The sequence below is a fragment of the Bufo gargarizans genome, chromosome 1 (genome assembly GCF_014858855.1).
Source record: "Bufo gargarizans isolate SCDJY-AF-19 chromosome 1, ASM1485885v1, whole genome shotgun sequence".
NCBI lineage: Eukaryota > Metazoa > Chordata > Amphibia > Anura > Bufonidae > Bufo > Bufo gargarizans.
The window spans coordinates 328,448,909-328,466,470 of record NC_058080.1 but is presented as its reverse complement, the minus strand read 5'-3'; the positions used below and the strand labels follow the sequence as shown (position 1 = coordinate 328,466,470).

At 44.8% G+C, this 17,562-nt stretch overlaps 1 protein-coding gene across 1 annotated transcript in view; it reads right to left on the bottom strand.

Annotated features, from left to right (window-relative positions):
* The window catches only part of LOC122946458 (A disintegrin and metalloproteinase with thrombospondin motifs 10-like), a 463,435-nt gene that overhangs the window by 341,899 nt on the left and 103,974 nt on the right, over window positions 1-17,562 (bottom strand). The gene's annotated exons all lie outside the window — the stretch shown is intronic.

Sequence of the window (17,562 nt, the reverse complement as noted above, 5' to 3'; positions counted from 1 at the left end):
TATATATAAAAATAGTTTACTAATAACATAGAGATGACAAAGCAATGGACATTATACATAAAAATACAAATACATAGAGGACACTACTACACACAGCCACCTCAGTTCCTGCCCACCCTGGATGCTAAGCAAATGTGGCTAATAATGTGTATGCATATGCAGTATATCCAGAGTCCACCAATATACAGTCTACTGGATCTACTCTTCTAACCAACTCACATCCAGTACCTGACCATTAGTATATGTACATATAGAGAGTCCTGCATAAACAGAATACAATCGCCGACTACAAATATCTATATGTACACATATAAAGTCTACTGGGATATTATACTTATATACATACCCACATACGCACACATATAACTTAGCTTGCTCCTGAAGTGCTGTTGTTCCAGTGGGTGGCAGGAAGAAGAGAGCCCCAGCCTCACTCCCAACTTTCACCTATATCTTGCTGTGTCCCAGCCCCCCACCATAGACTCCACCCTGTGACCACCCAAATATCTTCCCCCATCTCTTGGTCAAGAGGATTTTGTTCAACTGCCTTAGATATGCTAACAAGGGGCACAATGCTACTGGCCATACTGAATGGGTGAATACCACTGGGTCCAATTATTAGGCATATTTGTGTGGTCATCAGGATGAGGTTCTGGCTGAAAGCCATATTTGCCTTTACATATCCCCCTGTTGTCGGCATACCGACGCACTATGTTGGATGCCAGGTCTGTGAGTGGGAGTGTTTACAATAAGAACAAACACAATACATTTAGAGATGAGCGAACTTCTGTTTTAAGTTCGGCGTCTAAAGTTCGGCTTCCGGTTAGCGGAGAATCCCGATCTGGAACCGGATATGGATTCCGACTTCCGTTGTGGTCCGTGGTAGCGGAATCAATAATCGGCCATTATTGATTCCGCTACCACGGACCACAACGGAAGTCGGAATCCATATCCGGTTCCAGATCGGGATTCTCCGCTAACCGGAAGCCGAACTTTAGACGCCGAACTTAAAACAGAAGTTCGCTCATCTCTAAATACATTATAAGCTCATTTATGTTGCATTTTTGGCCAATCGGTTGATTCATCTTCTTGTGTATGGATGGTTCTGATGTTCATCTGGGATTTAGTGATGTCCCAAACTATTCGCCGGCGAACAGTTCACAGTGAACATAGCTTGTTTGCGTTCGCCGCGGCGGGCGAACATATGCGATGTTCGGTCCTCCCCCTATACATCATCATTGAGCAAACTTTGACCCTGTACCTCACAGTCAGCAGACACATTCCAGCCAATCAACAGCAGACCCTTCCAGACCCTCCCACCTCCTGGACAGCATCCATTTTAGATTCATTCTGAAGCTGCTTTCTTAGTGAGAGGAGGGAGAGTGCTGCTGCTGATCTAATAGGGAAAGCGTTAACTAGGGCAGTGTTCTGAACTTTTGTGTAAACAGACTCATCTGCTGCCAGGACAGCATCCTGACAGCACCCCAAAAAGCCCCTTTTAGGGCTGGTACATCAGTCTGCTTGTTTGGTTTTTGTTATATTATATATATATATATATATTTATATATATATATATATTGCAGTTGCCTGGCTGCCCGTGTGTGAGAGGCTGCAGGCTCAGTCACATACAGTACTGTGTGCACACCATTCATACAGGGTGTCACAGACAATACCTTGCAGATAAAAAAAAATCTATTTATTATTTTTCTGTGATATAATCGCAGTTGCAAGCTAGTGTGTGTCTGGCCCACAGACTGTACTGTGGCCACTGGCTAGGCCAACACTCATGCCGTTACAGGGTGTCACTCACAAATACCTTGCAGATAAAAAAAATATATATATATTATTTTTCAGTGATATAATCCCAGTTGCAAGCCAGTGTGTGACTGGCACAGACTGTACTGTGGCCACTTGCTGCTAGGCCACCACTCATACCGTTACAGAGTCACTCAAAAATACCTTGCAGAAAAAAAAAATATATATATTATTTTTCTATAATATAATCGCAGTTGCAAGCCAGAGTGTGTCAGGCCCACACAGACTGTACTGTGGCCACTTGCTGCTAGGCCACCACTCATACCGTTACAGAGTGTCACTCACAAATACCTTGCAGAAAAAAAAAATATATATATTATTTTTCTATGATATAATCGCAGTTGCAAGCCAGAGTGTGTCAGGCCCACACAGACTGTACTGTGCCCACTGCCCACCAGTTATATAGGGTGGCACAGTACCTCGAACGCATAGTACCACTTATCTAAAAAAAAAAATGATAGGCAGAGGCAGGCCACCCCGCAGGGGTTGTCGTGGTCGTGGTGCTGTGATTTCCACTGGCCCTGGAATAATGCCCAGTGTTCAAAGGCCACGTACCCTGAACCTAAAAAATTTGGAGAAAATAGTTGACTGGCTTACACAGGACACTCAATCTTCAACAGCTTCCGCTAAGAACCTTGACGCACCATTCTCCTCCAGCTCAGCTTTGGTCACCTGTTCTCAAAATACCACTCTCCTGCCCCCCGCCACCACCACCACCACTACCACCACAGCCACTACAGCCGCTTCACTTGATCCCTCAGAGGAGTTATTTATACATCAGTTGGATGAAATTAGTGATGCGCAACCATTATTGCCAGAGGATGTAGATAACAGGGATATGTCTCAGTCAGGCAGCATTACACACATGGACGTACAGTGTGATGATGATGATGTTGTACCCGCTGCTGCTTCCTTTGCTAAAGTGTCAGATACAAGTGAAGCGGTTATTGATGACGATGTGTCCGTGGATGCCACGTGGGTGCCTGCTCAAAGAGAAGAAGAGGGGGAAAGTTCTGAAGGGGAGACAGAGAGAAGGAGGAGACGAGTTGGAAGCAGGGGGAGGTCGTCGCAAGGAGCTAGTGGCACAGTCAGACAGCATAGATCGGCACCCGAAGTCAGCCAGACAGCACGCCAATCAACGCATGCTGTTGCCAGCACCAGAATGCCGTCATTGCAAATCTCAGCAGTGTGGCATTTTTTTGGTGTGTCTGCCTCTGATAACAGCATTGCCATTTGCAACCTGTGCCAAAAGAAACTGAGTCGTGGGAAGTCCAACACCCACCTCGGTACAACTGCTTTGCGAAGGCACATGATCTCACATCACAAACGCCAATGGGATCAACACATGAGTACAAGCAGCACACAAACTCAAAGCCACCATCCTCCTCCTGGTCCAGCATCTTCAGCAACGTCAACTACTGCTGTCCTCCTTGCCCCCTCTCAACCACCCGCCACTCCGCCTCTCACCTTCAGCAGTTCCAACTCATCTGCAAACAGTCAGGTGTCTGTAAAGGAAATGTTTGAGCGTAAGAAGCCAATGTCACACAGTCAACCCCTTGCCCGGCGTCTGACAGCTGGCTTGATAGAACTCTTAGCCCGCCAACTTTTACCATACCAGCTGGTGGAGTCTGAGGCCTTCAAAAAATGTGTCGCTAATGGGACACCACAGTGGAAGGTACCCGGCCGAATTTTTTTTTTCAAAAAAGGCAATCCCAAACCTCTACTCAGTGATTGAACAGGAAGTCATGGCATCTCTGGCATACAGTGTTGGGGCAAGGGTCCATCTGACCACTGATACCTGGTCTGCAATGCACGGTCAGGGCAGGTATATCACGTACACTGCGCATTGGGTCAACATGCTGACGGCTGCCAAGCATGGAATGCGTGGCTCTGCAGCGGAGTTGGTGACACCGCCACAACTTGCAGGCAGGCCTACTGCCACCTCCTCTACTCCATCCTCTTCGATAACCTCCTCGGCTGAGTCTTCTTCTGCAGCGACGTCTGGCTGCACATCAACTGAATCCCCCCAGCTCCCCAGGGGCTATTCCACATCCCGGATACGACAGTGTCACGCTGTCTTGGGGTTGACTTGCCTGAAAGCAGAGAGCCACACCAGACCAGCACTCCTGTCCACCCTGAATGCACAGGTGGATCAGTGGCTGACCCCGCACCAACTGGAGATCGGCAAAGTGGTGTGTGACAATGGAAGCAACTTGTTAGCGTCATTGAATTTGGTCAAGCTGTCACATGTACCGTGCATGGCACAGGTGTTGAATCTCATCGTACAACGCTTTGTGTCTAAGTACCCAGGCTTACAGGACGTCATTAAGCAGGCCAGGAAGGTGTGTGGCCATTTCAGGCGTTCCTACACGGCCATGGCGCACTTTTCAGACATTCAGCGCCGAAACAACATGCCAGTGAGGCGCTTGATTTGCGACAGCCCGACACGTTGGAATTCAACACTCCTAATGTTCGACCGCCTTCTCCAACAAGAAAAAGTCATCAACGAGTATTTGTATGACCGGGGTGCTAGGACAGCCTCTGCGGAGCTGGGAATTTTTTTGCCACATTACTGAACACTCATGCGTAATGCCTGTAGGCTCATGCGTCCTTTTGAGGAGGTGACAGTGATCTTCAGTGCAGCAGGAGGTATTGTCACTGACAAAAGAAGTCGCCTTGGTCAAAAAAGTGTTGATTACCTCACCTTCATTAAGATGAATGAGGCATGGATCCCGAAGGGACTGACAGTGGGGGATGCGTTTGACTAACAAAAGGCCTGATGACATGCCTTGACCTCAAATTGGTCCCCACGCTGCTGTATTCAATGTCTGCATACTGGATGACTTTCGTGAATTCTCCGCCACCAATTAGGGTTCAAGCCGCAATATTTTAGTCACCTTTCTGCCTGGAAAACATCAATTTTTCCGGCCGCTGCTACAGCAGCAGCTGCAACAATGCCTAATTTTTCAGGCATGTGTACATGAATAATTTTTCTGGCCTCTGGTGCTGCACTGTGGCTGCAAAAACAAAACAAGCATTCTTTTAACCCAGTGGTGTATCTTGGTTTTGTGCTGCCCTAGGCGAGACTAAACTCGGGCACCCCCCTAATATAAATTTGACCCACCCCTTCCTTGTTAAAAAACAATGTGCAGCTAGAGTTAGTACAGTATTAATCCCTCCCTAATTCTCCCCCCTCTAACCACCCAACGGGTCCCAACCCCCTTACCCCATAAAACAACTAAGTAATTGATTTTTTGTGAATTACTGTAATTTAGGTACTTACAGTTTTTGAAGACAGCAGGCTCAGGGATCAGTGCATTGGTGACCGGGGCCTGGCCTCAGTGTTCACGGTGACCGTGTGCAGGATCCGCTCTGCACTTGGAGGAGATAAGGCTCACTCTAGCGTTGCCGGCCCGTGACTCCACCTCCGTGTGACGTCACGACGGCAACGTGAGAACGCAAAAGGCAGGGGAGGTCGGGAGAAAGTCAGGAGGGGGAGGAAGTACGTTTTTCAACTCCTTCACTATGTAGCGCCGGCGATGCCACTTGCATAATGAAGGATCGGACAAGGGGCATGAAATATATTTAGTATATTGTATAACTATCACTAAGCAAACAAAGCATTTTGCCGCCCCCTTTTCAAGTGCCGCCCTAGGCAAATGCCTTGTTTGCCTTGTGATAGATACACCCCTGTTTTAACCATCTCCCCGTTCGAAAAATCAATTCAATAAATGGACCCCAGATTGGGGACGTAACAGGGATTAAACTGATGAGAATAGTACTACAGAAAATACCACTCATATCGGGTGTGACAGTAAATTGCACGGCACAGACGCAGTGACCGTGGATTCAAACAAAGGGGAGGGAGCCATCTCCCCGTTCGAAAAATCAATTCAATTCACCTTTCGGGGACCCTTGGTGTTGTACGTGGCTGGATGGAGGAAGAAACCTTCAATGACATCAATGAGACATGGCTAGCTTGGTATCCAACCTTGTGCAAATGGGGAGTTTGCGGTTGTTTGCAGTGCATTAAAAGGGGAGTTTGGTCTGTCAATGTCTGTGAAGTGGGCGTAACCCTTACACTAACTGATCGATACAACATCATACCTGATCGTATACACACACTGGATGTTTTAAACCACGTTGTTCAAAAAAATTTAGGATTGCTAGGTGATTTATGCCCTTTATGGATTAAAACCCAACTCTGGGTCAACTATGTAATTTTCCATTGGAGTTTTGCCATGGATCCCCCTCCAGCATGCCACAGTCCAGGTGTTGGTCCCCTTGAAACAACTTTTCCATCACTACTGTGGCTAGAAAGAGTCCCTGTGGGTTTAAAAAAACACCTGCCTATTGAAGTCAATGGTGGTTTGCCCAGTTCGCCCGTTCGCAAAAATTTGCAAAAATTTGAGCTCGCGAACGGAAAATTTTATGTTCGCGACATCTCTGGTGGCTTTCTGATGGCTACAGATGCCTGGTCATCTTCTTAGATCAAGGGCAATCATTGTGTCTCTGGGCATTTCTCCACCTGGAATCATATTAAACAGTCTGCTCCTCAGGGGAGCACACCTCAACAGCTGCAGTTCTAAAATCCATCAGGAGATATCATGGCCTCCCCCTGTTGACAGTATCTGTAGATAACACTTGGCACTCTTAGTAGGTACATTACAAACTGAGGCTATATATCACAACCCAGAGGGAGCTCCGACTGGACAGTCGTAATTTATACAAAGCGCCTCTGCGGATCACTGTGGGGTCAACCCACTCCCTTGCAGAATCCCCAATAGGGAGAGCTATGCCCCACAACCTACTGGCTGCGCCGCGGACTTTGTGGGCTAGCACCCAAATTACACGCCATGTAGTTATTTACTACCGTTAATGTTCCCAGTCAGTTTTGGCCTGACTGAACGCCTACTTATAAGTGCCAGTTACAGACAGGGAGATAGACTGCCATTTCTCCATACTCTTTAGTGACCCAATTGAGAAGCTGACAGTACAGAGTTTACTTGAGTAAGACACACTGGAGATATGCAACGACATGCCCTTATGATAACACTCTGTGCCAAGTTTAGGGAGCAACAGACCTTGGCACCAAAAATTAGAACCATATATTATATGTCGTCCTAGTGATATAGGCGAGGGCCGCCTCACAACCAGACTTTGTTATTATAATTTTTTTTAAGGTGCCTGCCCAACATGAAAAGAGCACTCCCAGACTGAACTGCCCTATTGTACAAGAAGTTATTCTTTATGAACCAACAGTATTGCCAATTGATGCAAGCAAAAGAGCTCATCTAAAATCCATTGTCTCCTCATGGTTGAGGGACAATACCATCTGTTTATGAGCTGTATGGCCTTACCCCTTCAATAATGTCATAAATTCCTAACAGCTCCCCCAACAGACACCTGGGTGTAGAGATTAAAGACAAGAACTCTATCACATTTGCATTACACACTGAGGACAAACAAACAAAAGGTTCTGCTACAATAAACCTAATCCCTCCCCCTGTGTTGGTGACCATGTCCCCATGCACTGGGGCTATTATAGGTTTACATTGATTACATGCTCTGCCCAGTATATGGGGGACCCCTGAGTTACATATTATGGCCAGATCTTTGGGGATCCCCACCACAAATCTATTATAACAGATTCCCAGTAGGGATATCTGTTGTAATAGTGTATTTTTGCAGCCCTGTTTCATGTGTAGCCTGTTGGCTCACAAATGGAACAGGTCTCTGTCTCTGCAATTGTATGTGTGGTTTAAAGCCTTACATCTCTGTGCGGACAGAGTCGTTTTATGTGTCCAGATTGCAGACAATGGAAACACTGTATATTCTCCCACTTTCTTCTTTGAAGAGCACTAGAATACACAGATATTTTGTTAGCTGCCATCTCCTTTAACATGCAGCCATCTTGCATTTTTTTTATTAAATGCTACCTTCTTCCTGATTTTTATAGATTTGTGACTCTTTAGCAAATCCTGCCTGACTTCAATCAATGATGTCTCCTTAGCTGCAGTTAAACTAATTGTGGTATTAAGCTATGGAAACTTCTCCACAAACATACGTATCATGCCTTGTGGGGATCCTACACCATGATCCTTTGTCACCTTCCTACACATGGCTTCAAACCTTCCACAAAGCGACAAGGGATCATCATGGATGGTAGGCCTGAAATGACATCCGTATGCCCTGTTACCAATTTCATGAGGATGGAAAGCCTGTCTTCCTCATCATGAAATAGGCCATTCGTGGGGGCAATTTTTTCTATGACCTCACATCTTTGAAAAAGATGTGTAGGCAACCAAAGCGTGAACAGTTCCATGCGATTTTCTGAAGGGACAGAAAATTTCTGGCAATGTCCCTCAAAAATATCACAGGAAGTGAAAGGATCTGCGTCTGGATCATATGTAGGAATCAGTATACATATCTTTAGCAGAAATTGCATCCTCTCCATGTTATGGAAAGAATGCAATTCTGCTGCATTGCTGTGACACGTCTGTGAGTTGGAAGTGGTCTGTAAATGTCCCATGCCACCTCCTAAACCACAAATGGTGTCACCAGCAGCACTTTGTACAGCTATTGGAGTGGAATCAGTCTGATTGGAGGCAGCCATAGGAGCGGTCTCACTCTCATCTGTCCCCCATTTTGCACTCAAAACACAAATTTGCTTTGAGTGCAAATCTTTGTGATGTGAGAGCTCAGTTATGGTCTTCTGCATGTTGCTAATTTTCTCATCCCTCTCAGTTAACTCGGTCCTCAGGTCAGCCGTTATCACTTCTGTAAAGGCTGCTTTTTCCTTATAGATATATTATATAGATATATTATCTCCATATACAGCTGTATAAAAACTTTATCAACATCTGCATAGTATTTTCCTTTCTCAGCTAACTGAGACTGCAGCATGCTGATCTGACTGTCTTTATCTTTGTGTTGTGTTTCTAGACTAGAAACCTGTTTAACCGCTTCTGCACAACAATTACAATGCAAATTTACAGGGGGCTTTGTCTCTTCAAATGATTCCACCTTCTCCAGCTTGCTAATGGCATCATCAAATATGCACATCAGCTTAGCAAGCATGTGAAGACGCTTGGACGTTTGTTTGAGCACACCACGCTTAGCAATGTGCAATTTGTCATAGGAATCAGCTTGATCTACCAGAGATTCCCATAACATTTGCACCGATTCATTTGATCTAGGCAATACAGGGTTAAACGTACTGTATCTACTTAACTTTTCAAAAGTCCCATGTCCTGCTTTGTCACTCATGGTTATTCCTGCGATCTGTGTGTTACTCCTGAAAGCCTCTTTTACCAACCAGCAGATTCTACTGAAGGACTGGAAAAAAATGAATGAAACACAAACCAAAAACAAGCACCTCACAGGTTATAATGGGAAACAATCAGTAACCTAGGAATGTCACTTAAATAGGTCCTCTGTAATTAATTGAACTCACACTAGGACTCAATGAAACTGTGTTACCTGTCCGAACCTCCTAGGTCTAAAAACCTAAATTCACAGTATAACAGCAATTTCAACAATATATCCTAACAGAGATCAATTAAAACATTTGGGCCTAGCTCGCCATTGAAGAGGGGATATTTTGCTTCTTGGAAAATGGAGATTTATGTATATCTCCGTTTTCCATCCCTTCTATTCTATTCCTAGCATGTTGCACTTGTTTCCCATACAATCCGATTATTCTGTGTATAATTACACCTCCTCCAGTCCCTCATATACACCAGGAGCAACACACAACCCTCGCAGATACTTATATATAAAAATAGTTTACTGATAACATAGAGATGACAAAGCAATGGACATTATACAAAGAGATACAGATAACACAATATATAGAGGACACGACCACACACAGCCACCTCCATTCCTGCGCACCCTGGATGCTAAGCAAATGTGGCTAATAATGTGTATGTATATGCAGTATATCCAGAGTCCACCAATATACAGTCTACTGGATCTACTCTTCTAACCAACTCACATACAGTACCTGACCATTAGTACATGTACATATAGAGACTCATGCATAAACAGCATATATAATGCAATTGCCGACTACAAATATCTATATGTACACATATAAAGTCTACTGGGATATTATACTTATATACCTACCCACATACGCACACATATACTTTAGTTTGCTCCTGAAGTGCTGTTGTTCCAGTGGGTGGCAGGAAGAGAGAGCCTGCCTCACTCCCAACTTTCACCTATATCTTGCCATGTCCCAGCCCCCCACCATAGACTCCACCCTGTGACCACCCAAATATCTTCCCCCATCTCTTGGTCAAGAGGATGTTGTTCAACTGCCTTAGATATGCTAACAAGGGGCACAATGCTACTGGCCATACTGAATGGGTGAATACCACTGGGTCCAATTATTAGGCATATTTGTGTGGTCATCAGGATGAGGTTCTGGCTGAAAGCCATATTTCCCTTAACAGGGTCCACTATATGTTATCTCGAATTCAACCAATAAAGACAGAGTTTTGATATTCTTCTCTGAAGTGCTGGACTATCTTTTCTACTGTTACAGAAAGTAAAAACTCTCCCTCCCACCACTGCAACTGACAGAAGTAGATTTTTAACTTAATTTTTTCAATCACTGTCAGCTGAGGAGTGGGTGGGGGTGTGACCTATTTGAATCAGGGTGTGGCTTAGCGGGACCTAGAAGTTGATTTTTACCTTCATTTTTTTTATTCCCTGTTGGCTGAGGAGTGGGAGGGGCGTGGTCTAACAGGATCAGGGGTGTGTCCTTTTGAACAGCTCACTCTAAAACTACAGCACTGTGCTGTCTTAGTGTGAGCTGCAGGGAGAAAGTCACCCTCCCTTCCACCCCTGCAGCTGACAGAAGTTGATTTTTACCTTCATTTTTTCAATCCATGCCAGCTGAGTGGGAGGGGCGTGGCCTAACCATATCTGTGGTGTGGCTTAGTGGAACCTGGGGGCGGGGTTTTACGTTTGTCTTTTGAGGATGGAGACATTGTGGCAGGGGTAGGTTGGCCACTAGGATTCACCCAAGAAAACCGGACATCACCGGCCACGCCTTCAAACTGACAAACCACACCTGCCCTGTGAAGCTATTCTCCTGCCTCAGTGAACCCATGCCCCCATCATCAGCCAGGGAAAAAAACTGGGGGAGGAGAATCTCCTTATATGATTTATATATGTACAGCTATACATCTTAATAAGATGTATAACTTATACCAGCCCAGCTCAAGTGTATATATATATATATATATATATATATATATATAAATATATATATATAATAATAATAATAATAATAAGTTACCAACTAGATTGTGTGCCTCGGCTCGTGTGGGTGGCGTACTCTGCCTCTGAGTGTGGCTGGGTGGAGGTGGCACTAATGAGGGGAGGCTCAGCTCAGTTACTAGTAGACGCGTCACTGACTGGCTGGCTTGGCTGGCAGAGAGAGACTAGAGACTGAGAGCGCCCAGCGTGAGGCGAGGCAGGGTGATGGGGTGTGTTAGAGTTGGGCAGTGGCAGTCAGACTCAGAAAAGAAGTGCTTGTGCTGGAGTGGCACCGCAGCCCGCAGCAAACAGGTCCCGTCACGTTCCACACAGCCGCGCTCCTCTGTTCCCGACTAGTTGTCCCTGCCTGCACTATCCAGAATTAATTGGCCGGTGCAGCTGAAGCATGCGCTGACGTAAGCGCACTGTCACAGTGATCCCTGCCTCCTTAAATTGACCATGCCTGAGCGGTCCCATCTTGTCACCCATAACAACAAAAAAGGAGGACTTCTGGCTGTCCGTCCTGGCCTTGCGCTGGACGTAGGACCAGGAGTCTAAAAAACGGACTGTCTGGCCTAAAACCGGATGTCTGACCACCCTAGGCAGGGTGCGTGTCTGGGCTCCTTCCTGCAAGAGTGATTTTCATCTGGGCACCTTACTGGCTCATTTGCATACCAAATAAACTGGATTTTCACAGGATAAAAACATCTATTGCTGGAACAAATGCACATCTTGAAATAAGGTGCTATAAGGCCATGGCTTTATTTCAATAGCGATTATTCTGGTGACAGATTTCCTTTAAAGCTCACCTATAGCAGTGAAGAAAAATGGATGTGTTGTTATGGAAAACTATAGTAAAATTGTGTATGTGGAGGCCTGCAAGCTTCTTTTGGCTGATAAGGGTCATGTGACCAAGCTTCTATTTGCTAATGCATTTTTGGGGAATATTTCAGAAAAAGTAAGTCCCAGAGAGCTCAGACCTGGTCTAAAACCTTCCCGGACACCTGATGTACCTGTGTGCCATATTTCGTAATTGTAAATGCAACGGTGCGGATTCCTTTAGTGGACATACATACACACACATACACCCAGCTTTATATACACTGCCTGTCCCTAAAAAAAATTGCCACCTGGATATAACTAAGTAAATAGGCATGAACTCCTATATATAATATCTACACCATACAAAAAACAGTACATGACATTTTTTTTTTAATCCACAATGATGACAAACATATCGTACAAACATTTAAAATAACATATATTATAGGGAAGCAAGATTGTGGAGAAAAATAATCCCTCCAGTGGTAGGAATAACATGCAATGATATACTTCTACACTGTCTGTTACCCCTGATGAAGCCAGATTAGCTGGCGAAACATGTTTGGGAACAGTTTAGTGTTTTAGATTCTGATGCCTGTGCCAGTTCTGGCAATTAGTGCAGCAAAATACTAGTGGAGTATATTTAAGAGTGAACAGTATTTGCCACACAGAATCATCCATAGTATAATATATCCCGGACGATGTTGCACTGATCAGCGAATACAGAGTTCAAGTGTGTGACGGCATGGGGAGTGCACCCCCGGCTGACATTGCAGCTACAGCAAACATGCTTTAGAAATGACAGGGCATTAGAAAGTTTTAACCCTATGGCTTTAGCTCACATTTACTTATACCACTTATACCACTTACTTTAACCACTTCACATGTTGTCCATTTGCCCCCTTCCTGACCAGGCCTAATTTTGCAAATCTTTCATATCTCACTTTATGAGGTAATAACTTTGGAACGCTTTTACTTATCCAAGCCATTCATAGATTGTTTTCTTGTGAGACATTGTACTTCATGCTAGAAAAACAACAGTAGAACTCGGGGCTATGTTTAATAGTGAAAGTAAGATAATTTCCACACGCACAATGCGAAGGGAAGTCAAGGGATTGGGACTGAACAGCTGTGTAGCGGTAAGAAAACCACCAGTGAGGCAAACCAGAAAAAAAGGCTTCAATTTGCTATGGAGCATAACGATTGAACTCTGGAGCAATGGAAGAAGGTCAAGTGGTCTGATGAGTCAAGATTTACCCTGTTCCAGAGTGATCGACGCATCAGGGTACGAAGAGAGGCAGCCATCATGCCTAGTGCCTACTGTACAAGCCTGTGGGGGCAGTGCTATGAACTGGGGTTGCTGCAGTTGGTCAGGTCTAGGTTCAGCAACAGTATGTGCGCCAAGAATGAGGTCATCTGACTACTTGAACATACTGAATGACCAGGTTATTCCATCAATGGATTTTTTTCTTCACTGATGGCAAGGGCATATTCCAAGATGACAATGCCAGGATTAATCGGGCTCAAATTGTGAAAGAGTGGTTCAGGGAGCATTTTCACACATGGATTGGCCACTACAGAGTCCAGACTTCAACCCCATTGAGAATCTTTGGGATGTGCTGGAGAAGGCTTTGCGCAGCACTCAGACTCTACCATCATCAATGCAAGATCTTGGTGAAAAATGAATGCAACACTGGATGGAAATAAATCTTGTGACATTGCAGAAGGTTATCGAAGCAATGCCACAGCGAATGCGTGCCGTAATCAAAGCTAAAGGAGGTCGAATGAAATATTAGAGAGTGTGTTATTAGAGTGTATTAGATAATATCAGGTAATACAGATACAGCAGAGGAGATATAGTGTAGCGTGTGCCAGTCGTTGTCACAATTGTGGTCACTCACGTTTTTTTGGACCTTGATGATGGAGGAGGTCACATTGTCACTTCTTGGAGATAACTGGATATCAGGTGCTGCAGCATTGGTTATTTTCATATGTTAACGATGTCATCCAAGGAGGGAAAGAGAATCCGCTTTTAGGCAACTTGGGATGCTCACCCTATACGTCTACCATGTCCCTGCCTAAAAGCAGAGTAATTGCACAGAAAGGGGGCGGCTCCACTTATCGGTGGCTCACCCTGAAGTAGAAGTCCCTTCTTATCAAACAGTTTTCCCATCCAGTGCGGTGCCCATATATTACAGAAGTCTCTGAGCATTTCCCCTATATATATATATATATATATATATATATATACACATATACACACACACACACACACACACTCACATAAAGAATTATTAGGAACACCTGTTCTATTTCTCATTAATAAGATTATCTAGTCAACCAATCACATGGCAGTTGCTTCAATACATGTAAGGTTGTGGTCCTGGTCAAGACAATCTCCTGAACTCCAAACTGAATATCAGAATGGGAAAGAAAGGTGATTTAGGCAATTTTGAGCGTGGCATGGTTGTTGGTGCCAGACGGGCCGGTCTGAGTATTTCACAATCTGCTCAGTTACTGGGATTTTCACGCACAACCATTTCTAGGGTTTACAAAGAATGGTGTGAAAAGGAAAAAACATCCAGTATGCGGAAGTCCTGTGGGCGAACATGCCTTGTTGATGCTAGAGGTCAGAGGAGAATGGGCCGACTGATTCAAGCTGATAGAAGAGCAACGTTGACTGAAATAACCACTCGTTACAACCGAGGTATGCAGCAAAGCATTTGTGAAGCCACAACACGCATAACCTTGAGGCGGATGGGCTACAACAGCAGAAGACCCCACCGGGTACCACTCATCTCCACTACAAATAGAAAAAAGAGGCTACAATTTGCACGAGCTCAGCAAAATTGGACTGTTGAAGACTGGAAAAATGTTGCCTGGTCTGATGAGTCTCGATTTCTGTTGAGACATTCAAATGGTAGAGGCCGAATTTGGCGTAAACAGAATGAGAACATGTATCCATCATGCCTTGTTACTACTGTGCAGGCTGGTGGTGGAGGTGTAAGGGTGTGGGGGATGTTTTCTGGGCACATTTTAGGCCCCTTAGTGCCAATTGGCCATCGTTTAAATGCCATGGGCTACCTGAGCATTGTTTCTGACCATGTCCATCCCTTCATGACCACCATGTACCCATCCTATGATGGCTACTTCCAGCAGGACAATGCACCATGTCAAAGCTCGAATCATTTCAAATTGGTTTCTTGAACATGACAATGAGTTCACTGTACTAAAATGGCCCCCACAGTCACCAGATCTCAACCCAATAGAGTATCTGTGGGATGTGGTGGAACGGGAGCTTCGTGCCCTGGATGTGCATCCCTCAAATCTCCATCAACTGCAAGAAGCTATCCTATCAATATGGGCCAACATTTCTAAAGAATGCTATCAGCACCTTGTTGAATCAATGCCACGTAGAATTAAGGCAGTTCTGAAGGCAAAAGGGGGTCCTAATAATTCTTTAGGTGAGTGTGTGTATATATATATATATTAGGTTCATCAGGGGACCATATTATCGGTAAGAGCACGTACCGATAGCCTGGGGTGTGTAGATGATGTAGTATGCACGCGCCGATAACGTCTCTTGCGTATACGGTCACTGCGCATGCGCCCTCTGTGAGGGCACAGCCGGCAAGTCTAGAATATCTAGTGCGCTATTAAGAAATAGAGACGTGTATGTATATCGGCTATCACATGACTAGTCATCATGTGACAGATCGCTGAATGTATACTGGTTGTATATCTCATAAATCTCCCCATCCCTATACATTATAGGTGTCTATCCATGTGGCTGTGAACACCATGGTGTTCTCGCAACAGCCCAGGAACAAATTATCTTAGGTAGGTGCACAGGCACTACCCATTGCAGTACCCCTGAGGTGGTGGGAGAATTTGGCGTTAAACAGGACATAATTATGTCTCAGGACAGTCAAGTAGCCATAGTATGAGATCACTGTACAGAGTCCTGCTTGTATGCCCTTGTCATGAGGGATATTTTTATACAACGCCTCTACATCTATGGAGGCCAAGAGGGTTATCTCCTTCACCACCAAGCCATCTAGTTTCTTTGAAAGGTCTGTTGTGTCCCTACTATATGAGGGAAGAGCAGTAACAAAGTTCCTGAGGACTTTGTGAATATAGACACCCACATTCTGTGTGACGGAATTAATCCCAGCTACTATGGGACAACCCTTCAAGGTGGCAAGGCCCTTGTGAATTTTTGGTAGTGAATAGAATGTGGGTGTCTTAGGTTTATCATTAAGCATAAATCTCAATTTATCCCTTGAAATCAATTGGTTATCCAGTGTCCCAATAAGGATCGTCTCCAGCTCCTGTTGAAAGTCACTGGTTGAGTCCCCGGTAAGTTGGATATAGAAGTATTTGTCACCAAGGATTGTATTACCTGATATTATATTTTATATATATTTTTATGTTCGTTTCTAGATGTGGGAATATTTTAGTAAATTAAAAGTTATATTTTAAGGGTAGTTTTCTTTTTAGTGATACCATTCCTATATTCTACCCAGTTTAGACATTTTGTTCCAGTGAATGTGTTCAATTACAGCAATAGCTAATAATGACACTGACATATATAGCCATGTCATGGCCAGGATTAACTATTTTGGTGTCCTAGCAGGGGCGTAGCTAAAAGGTTCACAGGCTCTGGTGCAAGAGTTCAGCTTTGGCCCCCGTCCCTCAGTGCTTGTTGGCAAGGGGCAGGGGAGCACATAGCCTTCCTGCTGCCAGAGGCAAACATTCAAAGGGTACCCCCTCATGCCAAATTCTTGACTTAACCCCTTTCCTCCAGCCAGAGGTGTAAATTGACCAGCATGCACTTTCTAAAAAGCCGGTGTCTTATGTGGCACAAGAGTTTTTGGGCCCCCTTAGGCTCCTGGGCCCGGTAGCGACTGCTACCTCTGCACCCCCTATAGCTACGCCCCTGTGTCCTAGAGAGAGCAGGCAAATCCCACCAAATCATTTTAAACTGACCCTATTTTCTAATAAATCGATTAAAACACTTGTAGTGTCCCACCAGGTAAAGGTGGGCACTGCACAGGTTAATGTGTTGCATTGCATTAAATGTCATGTGCATGTTTTTCTCTGTATTATCTGGGTGTCAGGCCTGTCAGGGTGTAGTTTAGCCTCCCAGACGTTAGAGGGAGCTGGAGAGCCCTAGTTACATATAGGAAGGCCCAGACAGGGAAGTGGGAGTTCATTCCAGGGGACTAGAGGAGTCAGCTTGTCCACCTGAAGCTCCTGAAGCTAAGATCAGCTCAGTAGAGATACCCCAGTTGCAGGATCCAACCTCCTGGGAGAAACCTACAGTTATCCACCTGATAGGAGGAGGCGACCCAGGGTAAGCAAAGTGACCCTGAAGGGCAGAGAACCTGTAGACAGTGCATCAAGTAGTATAATACCTGAGGAAGAAAGTAACCAAGGATATAAGCCACCCTTTTAGGCCTTGGGAGATATAAAGCCAGAGCAGGAGTTCTATAAAGGACAGTGTACAGTGATTCTGGGAAAGGTACAACCTGCTGCTGAGTGCTTGTGGAATTTACCCTCAGCGTAACTTGCATGACTATTGCCTGCCATATTTGTGAATAAGCCCCTTTTGTGGAACTGTAATATAAAGACTGTGCTACACCTGCTGTACAA